This window comes from Panulirus ornatus, chromosome 2 (assembly GCF_036320965.1).
Source record: "Panulirus ornatus isolate Po-2019 chromosome 2, ASM3632096v1, whole genome shotgun sequence".
Lineage (NCBI taxonomy): Eukaryota > Metazoa > Arthropoda > Malacostraca > Decapoda > Palinuridae > Panulirus > Panulirus ornatus.
The window spans coordinates 36,248,405-36,265,586 of NC_092225.1; the positions used below are offsets into that span (position 1 = coordinate 36,248,405).

General features: G+C 43.2%; 2 protein-coding genes across 9 annotated transcripts in view; one reads left to right on the top strand and one right to left on the bottom strand.

Annotated features, from left to right (window-relative positions):
• Positions 1 to 17,182, bottom strand: part of LOC139756153 (uncharacterized) — a 106,212-nt gene that overhangs the window by 24,122 nt on the left and 64,908 nt on the right. The gene's annotated exons all lie outside the window — the stretch shown is intronic.
• The window catches only part of LOC139756173 (uncharacterized), a 49,658-nt gene that overhangs the window by 8,392 nt on the left and 24,084 nt on the right, over positions 1 to 17,182 (top strand). The gene's annotated exons all lie outside the window — the stretch shown is intronic.

Genomic DNA, 17,182 nt, shown 5'->3' on the forward strand with positions numbered 1-17,182 from the left:
ATTTATGGATCTGGAGAAGGCATATGATAGAGTTGATAGAGATGCTCTGTGGAAGGTATTAAGAATATATGGTGTGGGAGGCAAGTTGTTAGAAGCAGCGAAAAGTTTTTATCGAGGATGTAAGGCATGTGTATGTGTAGGAAGAGAGGAAAGTGATTGGTTCTCAGTGAATGTAGGTTTGCGGCAGGGGTGTGTGATGTCTCCATGGTTGTTTAATTTGTTTATGGATGGGGTTGTTAGGGAGGTGAATGCAAGAGTTTTGGAAAGAGTGGCAAGTATGAAGTCTGTTGTGGATGAAAGAGCTTGGGAAGTGAGTCAGTTGTTGTTCGCTGATGATACAGCGCTGGTGGCTGATTCATGTGAGAAACTGCAGAAGCTGGTGACTGAGTTTGGTAAAGTGTGTGAAAGAAGAAAGTTAAGAGTAAGTGTGAATAAGAGCAAGGTTATTAGGTACAGTAGGGTTGAGGGTCAAGTCAATTGGGAGGTAAGTTTGAATGGAGAAAAACTGGAGGAAGTAAAGTGTTTTAGATATCTGGGAGTGGATCTGGCAGCGGATGGAACCATGGAAGCGGAAGTGGATCATAGGGTGGGGGAGGGGGCGAAAATCCTGGGAGCCTTGAAGAATGTGTGGAAGTCGAGAAAAGTGAATAGTGGTTCCAACAATGTTGTATGGTTGCGAGGCGTGGGCTATGGATAGAGTTGTGCACAGGAGGGTGGATGTGCTGGAAATGAGATGTTTGAGGACAATGTGTGGTGTGAGGTGGTTTGATCGAGTAAGTAATGTAAGGGTAAGAGAGATGTGTGGAAGTAAAAAGAGCGTGGTTGAGAGAGCAGAAGAGGGTGTTTTGAAATGGTTTGGGCACATGGAGAGAATGAGTGAGGAAAGATTGACCAAGAGGATATATGTGTCGGAGGTGGAGGGAACGAGGAGAAGTGGGAGACCAAATTGGAGGTGGAAAGATGGAGTGAAAAAGATTTTGTGTGATCGGGGCCTGAACGTTCAATGCCGGAGGGTGAAAGGAGGGCAAGGAATAGAGTGAATTGGATTGATGTGGTATACCGGGGTTGACGTGCTGTCAGTGGATTGAATCAGGGCATGTGAAGTGTCTGGGGTAAACCATGGAAAGTTGTGTGGGGCCTGGATGTGGAAAGGGAGCTGTGGTTTTGGGCATTATTGCGTGACATCTGGAGACTGAGTGTGAACGAATGGGGCCTTTGTTGTCTTTTCCTAGTGCTACCTCGCACACATGAGGGGGGAAGGGGATGGTATTCCATGTGTGGCGAGGTGGCGATGGGAATGAATAGGGGCAGACAGTGTGAATTGTGTGCATGGGTATATATGTATGTGTCTGTGTGTGTATATATATGTGTACATTGGTATGTATAGGTATGTATATTCGCATGTGTGGGCGTGTGTGTGTGTACATTGTTTATGGGGGTGGGTTGGGCCATTTTCTTTCGTCTGTTTCCTTGCGCTACCTCGCAAACGTGGGAGACAGCGACAAAGCAAAATAATAATAACAAAGTTAGGGGTTAGTGAGAGGACAAGAGCAAGGGAAGGAGTAGCAGTACTCCTGAAACAGGAGTTGTGGGAGTATGTGATAGAATGTAAGAAAGTAAATTCTCGATTAATATGGGTAAAACTGAAAGTTGATGGAGAGAGATGGGTGATTATTGGTGCATATGCACCTGGGCATGAGAAGAAAGATCATAAGAGGCAAGTGTTTTGGGAGCAGCTGAATGAGTGTGTTTGTGGTTTTGATGCACGAGACCAGGTTTATAGTGATTTGAATGCAAAGGTGAGTAATGTGGCAGTTGAGGGAATAATTGGTATGCATGGGGTTTTCAGTGTTGTAAATGGAAATGGTGAGGAGCTTGTAGATTTATGTGCTGAAAAAGGACTGGTGATTGGGAATACCTGGTTTAAAAAGCGAGATATACATAAGTATACGTATGTAAGTAGGAGAGATGGCCAGAGAGCGTTATTGGATTACGTGTTAATTGACAGGCGCGCGAAAGAGAGACTTTTGGATGTTAATGTGCTGAGAGGTGCAACTGGAGGAATGTCTGATCATTATCTTGTGGAGGCTAAAGTGAAGATTTGTATGGGTTTTCAGAAAAGAAGAGTGAATGTTGGGGTGAAGAGGGTGGTGAGAGTAAGTGAGCTTGGGAAGGAGACTTGTGTGAGGAAGTACCAGGAGAGACTGAGTACAGAATGGAAAAAGGTGAGAACAATGGAAGTAAGGGGAGTGGGGGAGGAATGGTATGTATTTAGGGAATCAGTGATGGATTGCGCAAAAGGTGCTTGTGGCATGAGAAGCGTGGGAGGTGGGTTGATTAGAAAGGGTAGTGAGTGGTGGGATGAAGAAGTAAGCTTATTAGTGAAAGAGAAGAGAGAGGCATTTGGACGATTTTTGCAGGGAAAAAATGCAATTGAGTGGGAGATGTATAAAAGAAAGAGACAGGAGGTCAAGAGAAAGGTGCAAGAGGTGAAAAAGAGGGCAAATGAGAGTTGGGGTGAGAGAGTATCATTAAATTTTAGGGAGAATTAAAAGATGTTCTGGAAGGAGGTAAATAAAGTGCGTAAGACAAGGGAGCAAATGGGAACTTCAGTGAAGGGCGCAAATGGGGAGGTGATAACAAGTAGTGGTGTTGTGAGAAGGATATGGAGTGAGTATTTTGAAGGTTTGTTGAATGTGTTTAATGATAGAGTGGCAGATATAGGGTGTTTTGGTCGAGGTGGTGTGCAAAGTGAGAGGGTTAGGGAAAATGATTTGGTAAACAGAGGAGAGGTAGTAAAAGCTTTGCGGAAGATGAAAGCCGGCAAGGCAGCAGGTTTGGATGGTATTGCAGTGGAATTTATTAAAAAAGGGGGTGACTGTATTATTGACTGGTTGGTAAGGTTATTTAATGTATGTATGACTCATGGTGAGGTGCCTGAGGATTGGCGGAATGCGTGCATAGTGCCATTGTACAAAGGCAAAGGGGATAAGAGTGAGTGCTCAAATTACAGAGGTCTAAGTTTGTTGAGTATTCCTGGTAAATTATATGGGAGGGTATTGATTGAGAGGGTGAAGGCATGTACAGAGCATCAGATTGGGGAAGAGCAGTGTGGTTTCAGAAGTGGTAGAGGATGTGTGGATCAGGTGTTTGCTTTGTAGAATGTATGTGAAAAATACTTAGAAAAGCAAATGGATTTGTATGTAGCATTTATGGATCTGGAGAAGGCATATGATAGAGTTGATAGAGATGCTCTGTGGTAGGTATTAAGAATATATGGTGTGGGAGGCAAGCTGTTAGAAGCAGTGAAAAGTTTTTATCGAGGATGTAAGGCATGTGTACGTGTAGGAAGAGAGGAAAGTGATTGGTTCTCAGTGAATGTAGGTTTGCGGCAGGGGTGTGTGATGTCTCCATGGTTGTTTAATTTGTTTATGGATGGGGTTGTTAGGGAGGTGAATGCAAGAGTGTTGGAAAGAGGGGCAAGTATGAAGTCTGTTGGGGATGAGAGAGCTTGGGAAGTGAGTCAGTTGTTGTTCACTGATGATACAGCGCTGGTGGCTGATTCATGTGAGAAACTGCAGAAGCTGGTGACTGAGTTTGGTAAAGTGTGTGAAAGAAGAAGGTTAAAGAGTAAATGTGAATAAGAGCAAGGTTATTAGGTATAGTAGGGTTGAGGGTCAAGTCAATTGGGAGGTAAGTTTGAAAGGAGAAAAACTGGAGGAAGTAAAGTGTTTTAGATATCTGGGAGTGGATCTGGCAGCGGATGGAATCATAGAAACGGAAGTGGATCATAGGGTGGGGGAGGGGGCGAAAATTCTGGGAGCCTTGAAGAATGTGTGGAAGTCGAGAACATTATCTCGGAAAGCAAAAATGGGTATGTTTGAAGGAATAGTGGTTCCAACAATGTTGTATGGTTGCGAGGCGTGGGCTATAGATAGAGTTGTGCGCAGGAGGATGGATGTGCTGGAAATGAGATGTTTGAGGACAATGTGTGGTGTGAGGTGGTTTGATCGAGTAAGTAACGTAAGCGTAAGAGAGATGTGTGGAAATAAAAAGAGCGTGGTTGAGAGAGCAGAAGAGGGTGTTTTGAAATGGCTTGGGCACATGGAGAGAATGAGTGAGGAAAGATTGACCAAGAGGATATATGTGTCGGAGGTGGAGGGAACGAGGAGAAGTGGAAGACCAAATTGGAGGTGGAAAGATGGAGTGAAAAAGATTTTGTGTGATCGGGGCCTGAACATGCAGGAGGGTGAAAGGAGGGCAAGGAATAGAGTGAATTGGATCGATGTGGTATACTGGGGTTGATGTGCTGTCAGTGGGTTGAATCAGGGCATGTGAAGCGTCTGGGGTAAACCATGGAAAGCTGTGTAGGTATGTATATTTGCGTGTGTGGACGTATGTATATACATGTGTATGGGGGTGGGTTGGGCCATTTCTTTCGGCTGTTTCCCTGCGCTACCTCGCAAACACGGGAGACAGCGACAAAGCAAAAAAAAAAAAGAAAAAGAAATAATATATATATACAAAATTGGTATACATGGGGTGTTCAGTGTTGTAAATGGAAATGGGGAAGAGCTTGTAGATTTATGTGCTGGAAAAGGACTGGTGATTGGGAATACCTGGTTTAAAAAGCGAGATATACATAAGTATACTTATGTAAGTAGGAGAGATGGCCAGAGAGCGTTATTGGATTACGTGTTAATTGACAGGTGCGCGAAAGGGAGACTTTTGGATGTTAATGTGCTGAGAGGTGCAACTGGAGGGATGTCTGATCATTATCTTGTGGAGGCTAAAGTGAAGATTTGTATGGTTTTTCAGAAAAGAAGAGTGAATGTTGGGGTGAAGAGGGTGGTGAGAGTAAGTGAGCTTGGGAAGGAGACTTGTGTGAAGAAGTACCAGGAGAGACTGAGTACAGAATGGAAAAAGGTGAGAACAATGGAAGTAAGGGGAGTGGGGGAGGAATGGGATGTATTTAGGGAATCAGTGATGGATTGCGCAAAAGATGCTTGTGGCATGAGAAGCGTGGGAGGTGGGTTGATTAGAAAGGGTAGTGAGTGGTGGGATGAAGAAGTAAGATTATTAGTGAAAGAGAAGAGAGGCATTTGGACGATTTTTGCAGGGAAAAAATGCAATTGAGTGGGAGATGTATAAAAGAAAGAGACAGGAGGTCAAGAGAAAGGTGCAAGAGGTGAAAAAGAGGGCAAATGAGAGTTGGGGTGAGAGAGTATCATTAAATTTTAGGGAGAATGAAAAGATGTTCTGGAAGGAGGTAAATAAAGTGCGTAAGACAAGGGAGCAAAAAATGGGAACTTCAGTGAAGGGCGCAAATGGGGAGGTGATAACAAGTAGTGGTGATGTGAGAATGAGATGGAGTGAGTATTTTGAAGGTTTGTTGAATGTGTTTGATGATAGAGTGGCAGATATATGGTGTTTTGGTCGAGGTGGTGTGCAAAGTGAGAGGGTTAGGGAAAATGATTTGGTAAACAGAGAAGAGGTAGTAAAAGCTTTGCGGAAGATGAAAGCCGGCAAGGCAGCAGGTTTGGATGGTATTGCAGTGGAATTTATTAAAAAAGGGGGTGACTGTATTCTTGACTGGTTGGTAAGGTTATTTAATGTATGTATGACTCATGGTGAGGTGCCTGAGGATTGGCGGAATGCGTGCATAGTGCCATTGTACAAAGGCAAAGGGGATAAGAGTGAGTGCTCAAATTTCAGTGGTATAAGTTTGTTAAGTATTCCTGGTAAATTATATGGGAGGGTATTGATTGAGAGGGTGAAGGCATGTACAGAGCATCAGATTGGGGAAGAGCAGTGTGGTTTCAGAAGTGGTAGAGGATGTGTGGATCAGGTGTTTGCTTTGAAGAATGTATATGAGAAATACTTAGAAAAGCAAATGGATTTGTATGTAGCATTTATGGATCTGGAGAAGGCATATGATAGAGTTGATAGAGATGCTCTGTGGAAGGTATTAAGAATATATGGTGTGGGAGGCAAGTTGTTAGAAGCAGTGAAAAGTTTTATCGAGGATGTAAGGCATGTGTATGTGTAGGAAGAGAGGAAAGTGATTGGTTCTCAGTGAATGTAGGTTTGCAGCAGGGGTGTGTGATGTCTCCATGGTTGTTTAATTTGTTTATGGATGGGGTTGTTAGGGAGGTGAATGCAAGAGTTTTGGAAAGAGGGGCAAGTATGAAGTCTGTTGTGGATGAGAGAGCTTGGGAAGTGAGTCAGTTGTTGTTCGCTGATGACACAGCGCTGGTGGCTTATTCATGTGAGAAACTTCAGAAGCTGGTTACTGAGTTTGGTAAAGTGTGTGAAAGAAGAAAGTTAAGAGTAAATGTGAATAAGAGCAAGGTTATTAGGTACAGTAGGGTTGAGGGTCAAGTCAATTGGGAGGTAAGTTTGAATGGAGAAAAACTGGAGGAAGTAAAGTGTTTTAGATATCTGGGAGTGGATCTGGCAGCGGATGGAACCATGGAAGCGGAAGTGAATCATAGGGTGGGGGAGGGGGCGAAAATCCTGGGAGCCTTGAAGAATGTGTGGAAGTCGAGAACATTATCTCGGAAAGCAAAAATGGGTATGTTTGAAGGAATAGTGGTTCCAACAATGTTGTATGGTTGCGAGGCGTGGGCTATGGATAGAGTTGTGCGCAGGAGGGTGGATGTGCTGGAAATGAGATGTTTGAGGACAATGTGTGGTGTGAGGTGGTTTGATCGAGTAAGTAATGTAAGGGTAAGAGAGATGTGTGGAAATAAAAAGAGCATGGTTGAAAGAGCAGAAGAGGGTGTTTTGAAATGGTTTGGGCACATGGAGAGAATGAGTGAGGAAAGATTGACCAAGAGGATATATGTGTCGGAGGTGGAGGGAACGAGAAGTGGGAGACCAAATTGGAGGTGGAAAGATGGAGTGAAAAAGATTTTGTGTGATGGGGGCCTGAACATGCAGGAGGGTGAAAGGAGGGCAAGGAGTAGAGTGAATTGGATCGATTTGGTATCCCGGGGTTGACGTGCTGTCAGTGGATTGAATCAGGGCATGTGAAGCGTCTGGGGTAAACCATGGAAAGTTGTGTGGGGCCTCGATGTGGAAAGGGAGCTGTTGTTTCGGGCATTATTGCATTACAGCTAGAGACTGAGTGTGAACAGATGGGGCCTTTGTTGTCTTTTCCTAGTGCTACCTCGCACACATGAGGGGGTAGGGGGATGGTATTCCATGTGTGGAGAGGTGGCGATGGGAATGAATAAAGGCAGACAGTGTGAATTGTGTGCATGGGTATATATGTATGTGTCTGTGTGTGTATATATATGTGTACATTGAGATGTATAGGTATGTATATTCGCGTGTGTGGACGTGTATGTATATACATTGTATGTATATACATTGTGTATGGGGGTGGGTTGGGCCATTTCTTTCGTCTGTTTCCTTGTGCTACCTCGCAAACGCGGGAAACAGCGACAAAGCAAAATAATATATATATGTGGAATTTATTAAAAAAGAGGGTGACTGTATTATTGACTGGTTGGTAAGGTTATTTAATGTATGTATGACTCATGGTGAGGTGCCTGAGGATTGGCGGAATGCGTGCATAGTGCCATTGTACAAAGGCAAAGGGGATAAGAGTGAGTGCTCAAATTTCAGTGGTATAAGTTTGTTAAGTATTCCTGGTAAATTATATGGGAGGGTATTGATTGAGAGGGTGAAGGCATGTACAGAGCATCAGATTGGGGAAGAGCAGTGTGGTTTCAGAAGTGCTAGAGGATGTGTGGATCAGGTGTTTGCTTTGAAGAATGTATGTGAGAAATACTTAGAAAAGCAAATGGATTTGTATGTAGCATTTATGGATCTGGAGAAGGCATATGATAGAGTTGATAGAGATGCTCTGTGGAAGGTATTAAGAATATATGGTGTGGGAGGCAAGTTGTTAGAAGCAGTGAAAAGTTTTTATCGAGGATGTAAGGCATGTGTACGTGTAGGAAGAGAGGAAAGTGATTGGTTCTCAGTGAATGTAAGTTTGCGGCAGGGGTGTGTGATGTCTCCATGGTTGTTTAATTTGTTTATGTATGGGGTTGTTAGGGAGGTGAATGCAAGAGTTTTGGAAAGAGGGGCAAGTATGAAGTCTGTTGTGGATGAGAGAGCTTGGGAAGTGAGTCAGTTGTCGTTCGCTGATGATACAGCGCTGGTGGCTGATTCATGTGAGAAACTGCAGAAGCTGGTGACTGAGTTTGGTAAAGTGTGTGAAAGAAGAAAGTTAAGAGTAAATGTGAATAAAAGCAAGGTTATTAGGTACAGTAGGGTTGAGGGTCAAGTCAACTGGGAGGTAAGTTTGAATGGAGAAAAACTGGAGGAAGGAAAGTGTTTTAGATATCTGGGAGTGGGTCTGGCAGCGGCTGGAACCATGGAAGCGGAAGTGGATCATAGGGTGGGGGAGGGGTCGAAAATCCTGGGAGCCTTGAATAATGTGTGGAAGTCGAGAACATTATCTCGGAAAGCAAAAATGGGTATGTTTGAAGGAATAGTGGTTCCAACAATGTTGTATGGTTGTGAGGCGTGGGCTATGGATAGAGTTGTGCGCAGGAGGATGGATGTGCTGGAAATGAGATGTTTGAGGACAATGTGTGGTGTGAGGTGGTTTGATCAAATAAGTAACGTAAGGGTAAGAGAGATGTGTGGAAATAAAAAGAGCGTGGTTGAGAGAGCAGAAGAGGGTGTTTTGAAATGGTTTGGGCACATGGAGAGAATGAGTGAGGAAAGATTGACCAAGAGGGTATATGTGTCAGAGGTGGAGGGAACGAGGAGAAGTGGGAGACCAAATTGGAGGTGGAAAGATGGAGTGAAAAAGATTTTGTGTGATCGGGGCCTGAACATGCAGGAGGGTGAAAGGAGGGCAAGGAATAGAGTGAATTGGATCGATGTGGTATACCAGGGTTGATGTGCTGTCAGTGGATTGAATAAGGGTATGTGAAGCGTCTGGGGTAAACCATGGAAAGCTGTGTAGGTATGTATATTTGCGTGTGTGGACGTGTATGTATATACATGTGTATGGGGGTGGGTTGGGCCATTTCTTTCGTCTGTTTCCTTGAGCTACCTCGCAAACGCGGATAGTATAAAAAAATATATATATATATATATATATATATATATATATATATATATATATTTTTTTTTTTTTTTTTTTTTTTTTGCTTTGTCGCTGTCTCCCGCGTTTGCGAGGTAGCGCAAGGAAACAAACGAAAGAAATGGCTCAACCCACCCCCATACACATGTATATACATACGTCCACACATGCAAATATACATACCTACACGGCTTTCCATGGTTTACCCCAGACGCTTCACATGCCCTGATTCAATCCACTGACAGCACGTCAACCCCGGTATACCACATCGATCCAATTCACTCTCTTCCTTGCCCTCCTTTCACCGTCCTGCATGTTCAGGCCCCAATCACACAAAATCTTTTTCACTCCATCTTTCCACCTCCAATTTGGTCTCCCACTTCTCGTTCCCTCCACATCCTACACATATATCCTCTTGGTCAATCTTTCCTCACTCATTCTCTCCATGTGCCCAAAACATTTCAAAACACTCTCTTCTGCGCTCTCAACCACGCTCTTTTTATTTCCGCACATCTCTCTTACCCTTACGTTACTTACTCGATCAAACCACCTCACACCACACATTGTCGTCAAACATCTCATTTCCAGCACATCCATCCTCCTGCGCACAACTCTATCCATAGCCCACACCTCGCAACCATACAACATTGTTGGAACCACTATTCCTTCAAACATACCCATTTTTGCTTTCCGAGATAATGTTCTCGACTTCCACACATTCTTCAAGGCTCCCAGGATTTTCGCCCCCTCCCCCACCCTATGATCCACTTCCGCTTCCATGGTTCCATCCCAATTGACTTGACCCTCAACCCTACTGTACCTAATAACCTTGCTCTTATTCACATTTACTCTTAACTTTCACACACTTTACCAAACTCAGTCACCAGCTTCTGCAGTTTCTCACGTGAATCAGCCACCAGCGCCGTATCATCAGCGAACAACAACTGACTCACTTCCCAAGCTCTCTCATCCACAACAGACTTCATACTTGCCCCTCTTTCCAAAACTCTTGCATTTACCTCCCTAACAACCCCATCCATAAACAAATTAAACAACCATGGAGACATCACACACCCCTGCCGCAAACTTACATTCACTGAGAACCAATCACTTTCCTCTCTTCCTACACGTACACATGCCTTACATCCTCGATAAAAACTTTTCACTGCTTCTAACAACTTGCCTCCCACACAATATATTCTTAATACCTTCCACAGAGCATCTCTATCAACTCTATCATATGCCTTCTCCAGACCCATAAATGCTACATACAAATCTATTTGCTTTTCTAAGTATTTCTCATATACATTCTTCAAAGCAAACACCTGATCCACACATCCTCTACCACTTCTGAAACCACACTGCTCTTCCCCAATCTGATGCTCTGTACATGCCTTCACCCTCTCAATCAATACCCTCCCATATAATTTCCCAGGAATACTCAACAAACTTATACCTCTGTAATTAGAGCTCTCACTCTTATCCCCTTATATATATATATATATATATATATATATATATATATATATATATATATATATATATATATATATTTTTTTTTATATATATATAGGGGATAGGGGATTAAGAATACTTCCCACGTATTCCCTGCGTGTCGTAGAAGGCGACTAAAAGGGGAGGGAGCTGGGGGCTGGAAATCCTCCCCTCTCGTTTTTTTTTTTTTTCAAAAGAAGGAACAGAGAATTGGGCCAGGTGAGGGTATTCCCTCAAAGGCCCAGTCCTCTGTTCTTAACGCTACCTCGCTAATGCGGGAAATGGCGAATAGTTTGAAAAAAGAAAAAAGGAAATATATATATATATATATATCCCTGGGGATAGGGGATTAAGAGTACTTCCCAAGTATTCCCTTCGTGTCGTAGAAGGCGACTAAAAGGGAAGGGAGTGGGGGGCTGGAAATTCTCCCTTCTCGTTTTTTTTTTTTTTTTTTTTTTTTTTTTTTTTTTTTTTTGACAAAAGAAGGAACAGAGGGGGCCACGTGAGGGTATTCCAAAAAAAAGGCCCAGTCCTCTGTTCTTAACGCTACCTCGCTAACACGGGAAATGGCGAATAGTTTAAAAGAAAGAAAAAAAATATATATATATATATATATATATATATATATTAGTGAAAGAGAAGAGAGAGGCATTTGGACGATTTTTGCAGGGAAAAAATGCAATTGAGTGGGAGAAGTATAAAAGAAAGAGACAGGAGGTCAAGAGAAAGGTGCAAGAGGTGAAAAAAAGGGCAAATGAGAGTTGGGGTGAGAGACTATCAGTAAATTTTAGGGAAAATAAAAAGATGTTCTGGAAGGAGGTAAATAGGGTGCGTAAGACAAGGGAGCAAATGGGAACTTCAGTGAAGGGCGTAAATGGGGAGGTGATAACAAGTAGCGGTGATGTGAGAAGGAGATGGAATGAGTATTTTGAAGGTTTGTTGAATGTGTCTGATGATAGAGTGGCAGATATAGGGTGTTTTGGTCGAGGTGGTGTGCAAAGTGAGAGGGTTAGGGAAAATGATTTGGTAAACAGAGAAGAGGTAGTAAAAGCTTTGCGGAAGATGAAAGCCGGCAAGGCAGCAGGTTTGGATGGTATTGCAGTGGAATTTATTAAGAAAGGGGGTGACTGTATTGTTGACTGGTTGGTAAGGTTATTTAATGTATGTATGACTCATGGTGAGGTGCCTGAGGATTGGCGGAATGCGTGCATAGTGCCATTGTACAAAGGCAAAGGGGATAAGAGTGAGTGCTCAAATTACAGAGGTATAAGTTTGTTGAGTATTCCTGGTAAATTATATGGGAGGGTATTGATTGAGAGGGTGAAGGCATGTACAGAGCATCAGATTGGGGAAGAGCAGTGCGGTTTCAGAAGTGGTAGAGGATGTGTGGAGCAGGTGTTTGCTTTGAAGAATGTATGTGAGAAATACTTAGAAAAGCAAATGGATTTGTATGTAGCATTTATGGATCTGGAGAAGGCATATGATAGAGTTGATAGAGATGCTCTGTGGAAGGTATTAAGAATATATGGTGTGGGAGGCAAGTTGTTAGAAGCAGTGAAAAGTTTTTATCGAGGATGTAAGGCATGTGTACGTGTAGGAAGAGAGGAAAGTGATTGGTTCTCAGTGAATGTAGGTTTGCGGCAGGGGTGTGTGATGTCTCCATGGTTGTTTAATTTGTTTATGGATGGGGTTGTAAGGGAGGTAAATGCAAGAGTCCTGGAAAGAGGGGCAAGTATGAAGTCTGTTGGGGATGAGAGAGCTTGGGAAGTGAGTCAGTTGTTGTTCGCTGATGATACAGCGCTGGTGGCTGATTCATGTGAGAAACTGCAGAAGCTGGTGACTGAGTTTGGTAAAGTGTGTGGAAGAAGAAAGTTGAGAGTAAATGTGAATAAGAGCAAGGTTATTAGGTACAGTAGGGGTGAGGGTCAAGTCAATTGGGAGGTGAGTTTGAATGGAGAAAAACTGGAGGAAGTGAAGTGTTTTAGATATCTGGGAGTGGATCTGTCAGCGGATGGAACCATGGAAGCGGAAGTGGATCATAGGGTGGGGGAGGGGGCGAAAATTTTGGGAGCCTTGAAAAATGTGTGGAAGTCGAGAACACTATCTCGGAAAGCAAAAATGGGTATGTTTGAGGAATAGTGGTTCCAACAATGTTGTATGGTTGCGAGGCGTGGGCTATGGATAGAGATGTGCGCAGGAGGATGGATGTGCTGGAAATGAGATGTTTGAGGACAATGTGTGGTGTGAGGTGGTTTGATCGAGTAAGTAACGTAAGGGTAAGAGAGATGTGTGGAAATAAAAAGAGCGTGGTTGAGAGAGCAGAAGAGGGTGTTTTGAAATGGTTTGGGCACATGGAGAGAATGAGTGAGGAGAGATTGACCAAGAGGATATATGTGTCGGAGGTGGAGGGAACGAGGAGAAGAGGGAGACCAAATTGGAGGTGGAAAGATGGAGTGAAAAAGATTTTGTGTGATCGGGGCCTGAACATGCAGGAGGGTGAAAGGAGGGCAAGAAATAGAGTGAATTGGAGTCATGTGGTATACAGGGGTTGACGTGCTGTCAGTGGATTGAAGCAAGGCATGTGAAGCGTCTGGGGTAAACCATGGAAAGCTGTGTAGGTATGTATATTTGCGTGTGTGGACGTGTGTATGTACATGTGTATGGGGGGGGGGGCTGGGCCATTTCTTTCGTCTGTTTCCTTGCGCTACCTCGCAAACGCGGGAGACAGCGACAAAGTATAAAAAAAAAAAAAAAAAAAAAAAAATATATATATATGTTATCCCTGGGGATAGAGGAGAAAGAATACTTCCCACGTATTCCCTGCATGTCGTAGAAGGCGACTAAAAGGGAAGGGAGCAGGGGGCTGGAAATCCTCCCCTCTCGTTTTTTTTATTTTTCCAAAAGAAGGAACAGAGAATGGGGTCAGGTGAGGATATTCTCTCAAAGGCCCAGTCCTCTGTTCTTAGCGCTACCTCACTAACGCGGGAAGTGGCGACTAGTATGAAAGAAAGAAAAGAAAAGAATATATGTATGTGTGTGTGTGTGTGTGTGTGTGTGTGGATGTACTCAAGATGAGAAAAAGGAGATAGCATGTTTGAGGAAAGGAACTTAGATGTTTTGGCTCTGAGTGAAACGAAGCTCAAGTGTAAAGGGGAAGAGTGGTTTGGGAATGTCTTGGGAGTAAAATCAGGGGTTACTGAGAGGACAAGAGCAAGGGAAGGAGTAGCACTACTCCTGAAACAGGAGTGGTGGGAGTATGTAATAGAGTGTAAGAAATTAAACTCTAGGTTTGATATGGGTAAAACTGAAAGTGGATGGAGAGAGATGGATGATTATTGGAGCATATGCACCTGGGCATGAGAAGAAAGATCATGACAGGCAAGTGTTTTGGGAGCAGCTGAGTGAGTTTGTTAGTAGTTTTGATGCACGAGACCGGGTTATAGTGATGGGTGATTTGAATGCAAATGTGAATAATGTGGCAGTTGAGGGAATAATTGGTATATATGGGGTGTTCAGTGTTGTAAATGGAAATGGTGAAGAGCTTGTAGATATATGTGCTGAAAAAGGACTAGTGATTGGGAATACCTGGTTTAAAAAGAGATATACATAAGTATACGTATGTAAGTAGGAGAGATGGCCAGAGAGTGTTATTGGATTACATGTTAATTGATAGGTGCGCGAAAGAGAGACTTTTGGATGTTGATGTGCTGAGAGGTGCAACTGGAGGGATGTCTGATCATTATCTTGTGGAGGTGAAGGTGAAGATTTGTAGAGATTTTCAGAAAAGAAGAGAGAATGTTGGGATGAAGAGAGTGGTGAGAGTAAGCAAGCTTGGGAAGGAGACTTGTGTGAGGAATTACCAGGAGAAACTGAGTACAGATTGGAAAAAGGTGATAACTATGGAGGTAAGGGGAGTGGGGGGAGGAATGGGATGTATTTAGGGAAGCAGTGATGGCTTGCTCAAAAGATGCTTGTGACATGAGAAGCGTGGGAGGTGGGCAGATTAGAAAGGGTAGTGAGTGGTGGGATGAAGAAGTGATTATTAGTGAAAGAGAAGAGAGAGGCATTTGGACGATTTTTGCAGGGAAATAATGCAAATGAGTGGGAGATGTATAAAAGAAAGAGGCAGGAGGTCAAGAGAAAGGTGCAAGAGGTGAAAAAGAGGGCAAATGAGAGATGGGGTGAGAGAGTATCATTAAATTTTAGGGAGAATTAAAAGATGTTTGGAAGGAGGTAAATAGAGTGCGTAAGACAAGGAAACAAATGGGAACTTCAGTGAAGGGGGCTAATGGGGAGGTGATTATAAGTAGTGGTGATGTGAGGAGGAGATGGAGTGAGTATTTTGAAGGTTTGTTGAATGTGTTTGATGATAGAGTGGCAGATATAGGGTGTTTTGGTCGAGGTGGTGTGCAAAGTGAGAGGGTTAGGGAGATGATTTGGTAAGAGAAGAGGTAGTAAAAGCTTTGCGGAAGATGAAAGCCTTCAAGGCAGCAGGTTTGGATGGTATAGCAGTGGAATTTATTAAAAAATGGGGTGACTGTATTGTTGACTGGTTGGTAAGGTTATTAAATGTATGTATGACTCATGGTCAGGTGCCTGAGGATTGGAGGAATGCTTGCATAGTGCCATTGTACAAAGGGAAAGGGGATAAGAGTAAGTGCTCAAATTACAGAGGTATAAGTTTGTTGAGTATTCCTGTTAAATTATATAGGAGGGTATTGATTGAGAGGATGAAGGCATGTACAGAGCATCAGATTGGGGAAGAGCATTGTGGTTTCAGAAGTGGTAGAGGATGTGTGGATCAGGTGTTTGCTTTGAAGAATGTATGTGAGAAATACTTAGAAAAGCAAATGGATTTGTATGTAGCATTTATGGATCTGGAGAAGGCATATGATAGAGTTGATAGAGAGTTTCTGTGGAAGGTATTAAGAATATATGGTGTGGAGGGCAAGTTGTTAGAAGCAGTGAAAAGTTTTTATCGAGGATGTAATGCATGTGCACGTGTAGGAAGAGAGGAAAGTGATTGGTTCTCAGTGAATGTAGGTTTGCGGCAGGGGTGTGTGATGTCTCCATGGTTGTTCAGTTTGTGTATGGATGGGGTTGTTAGGGAGGTGAATGTTAGAGTTTTGGAAAGAGGGCAAGTATGCTGTCTGTTGTGGATGAGAGAGCTTGGGAAGTGAGTCAGTTGTTGTTCGCTGATGATACAGCACTGGTGGCTGATTCATGTGAGAAACTGCAGAAGCTGGTGACTGAGTTTGGTAAAGTGTGTGAAAGAAGAAAGTTGAGAGTAAATGTGAATAATAGCAAGGTTATTACGTACAGTGTGATTGAGGACAAGTCAATTGGGAGGTAATTTTGAATGGAGAAAAACTGGAGGAAGTTTAGTGTTTTAGATATCTGGGAGTGGATTTGGCAGCTGATGGAACCATGGAAGGGGAAGTGAATCATAGGATGGGGGTGGGGGTGAAAGTTCTGGGAGCGTTGAAGAATGTGTGGAAGTTGAGAACATTATCTTGGAAAGGAAATATGGGTATGTTTGAAGGAATAGTGATTTCAACAATGTTATATGGGTACGAGGCGTGGGCCATAGATAGAGTTGTGCGGAGGAGGATGGATGTGCTGGAAATGAGATGTTTGAGGACAATATGTGGTGTGAGGTAGTTTGATTGAGTAAGTAATGTAACGGTAAGAGAGATGTGTGGTAATAAAAAGAGTGTGGTTGAGAGAGCAGAAGAGGGTGTTTTGAAATGGTTTGGTCACATGGAGAGAATGAGTGAGGAAAGATTGACCAAGAGGATATATGTGTCAGAGGTGGAGGGAATGAGAAGTGGAAGACCAAATTGGAGGTGGAAAGAGGGAGTGAAAAAGATTCTGAGTGATCGGGACCTGAACATGCAGGAGGGTGAAAGGCATGCAAGGATTAGAGTGAATTGGAACGATGTGGTATACCAGGGTTGACGTGCTGTCAATGGATTGAACCAGGGCATGTGAAGCGTTTGGGGTGAACCATGGAAAGTTGTGTGGGGCCTGGATGTGGAAAGGGAGCTGTGGTTTCAGTGCATTATACATGACAGCTAGAGACTGAGAGTGAACGAATGTGGCCTTTGTTGTCTTTTCCTTGTGCTACCTCGCGCACATGTGGGGGGAGAGGGTTGTTATTTCATGTGTGGCGAGGTGGCGATGGGAATGAATAAAGGCAGACAGTGTGAATTGTGTGCATGGGCCTATATGTATGTGTCTGTGTGTGTACAGATATGTGTACATTGAGATGTATAGGTATGTATATTTGCGTGTGGGGACGTGTATGTATCTACATGTGTATGGGGGTGGGTTAGGCCATTTCTTTCGTCTGTTTCCTTGCGCTACCTCGCAAACGCGGGAGACTGCGACAAAGCAAAATAAATAAATAAATAAATATAAATAAATAAATAAAATATAAATATATATATATACAGCTGGGGATAGGAGAGAAAGAATACTTCCCACGTATTTCCTGTGTGTCGTAAAAGGGTAGGGAGCTGAGGAGCTGGAAATCCTCAACTCCAATTTTTACTTTTCTAAAAGAAAAAACAGAGAAGG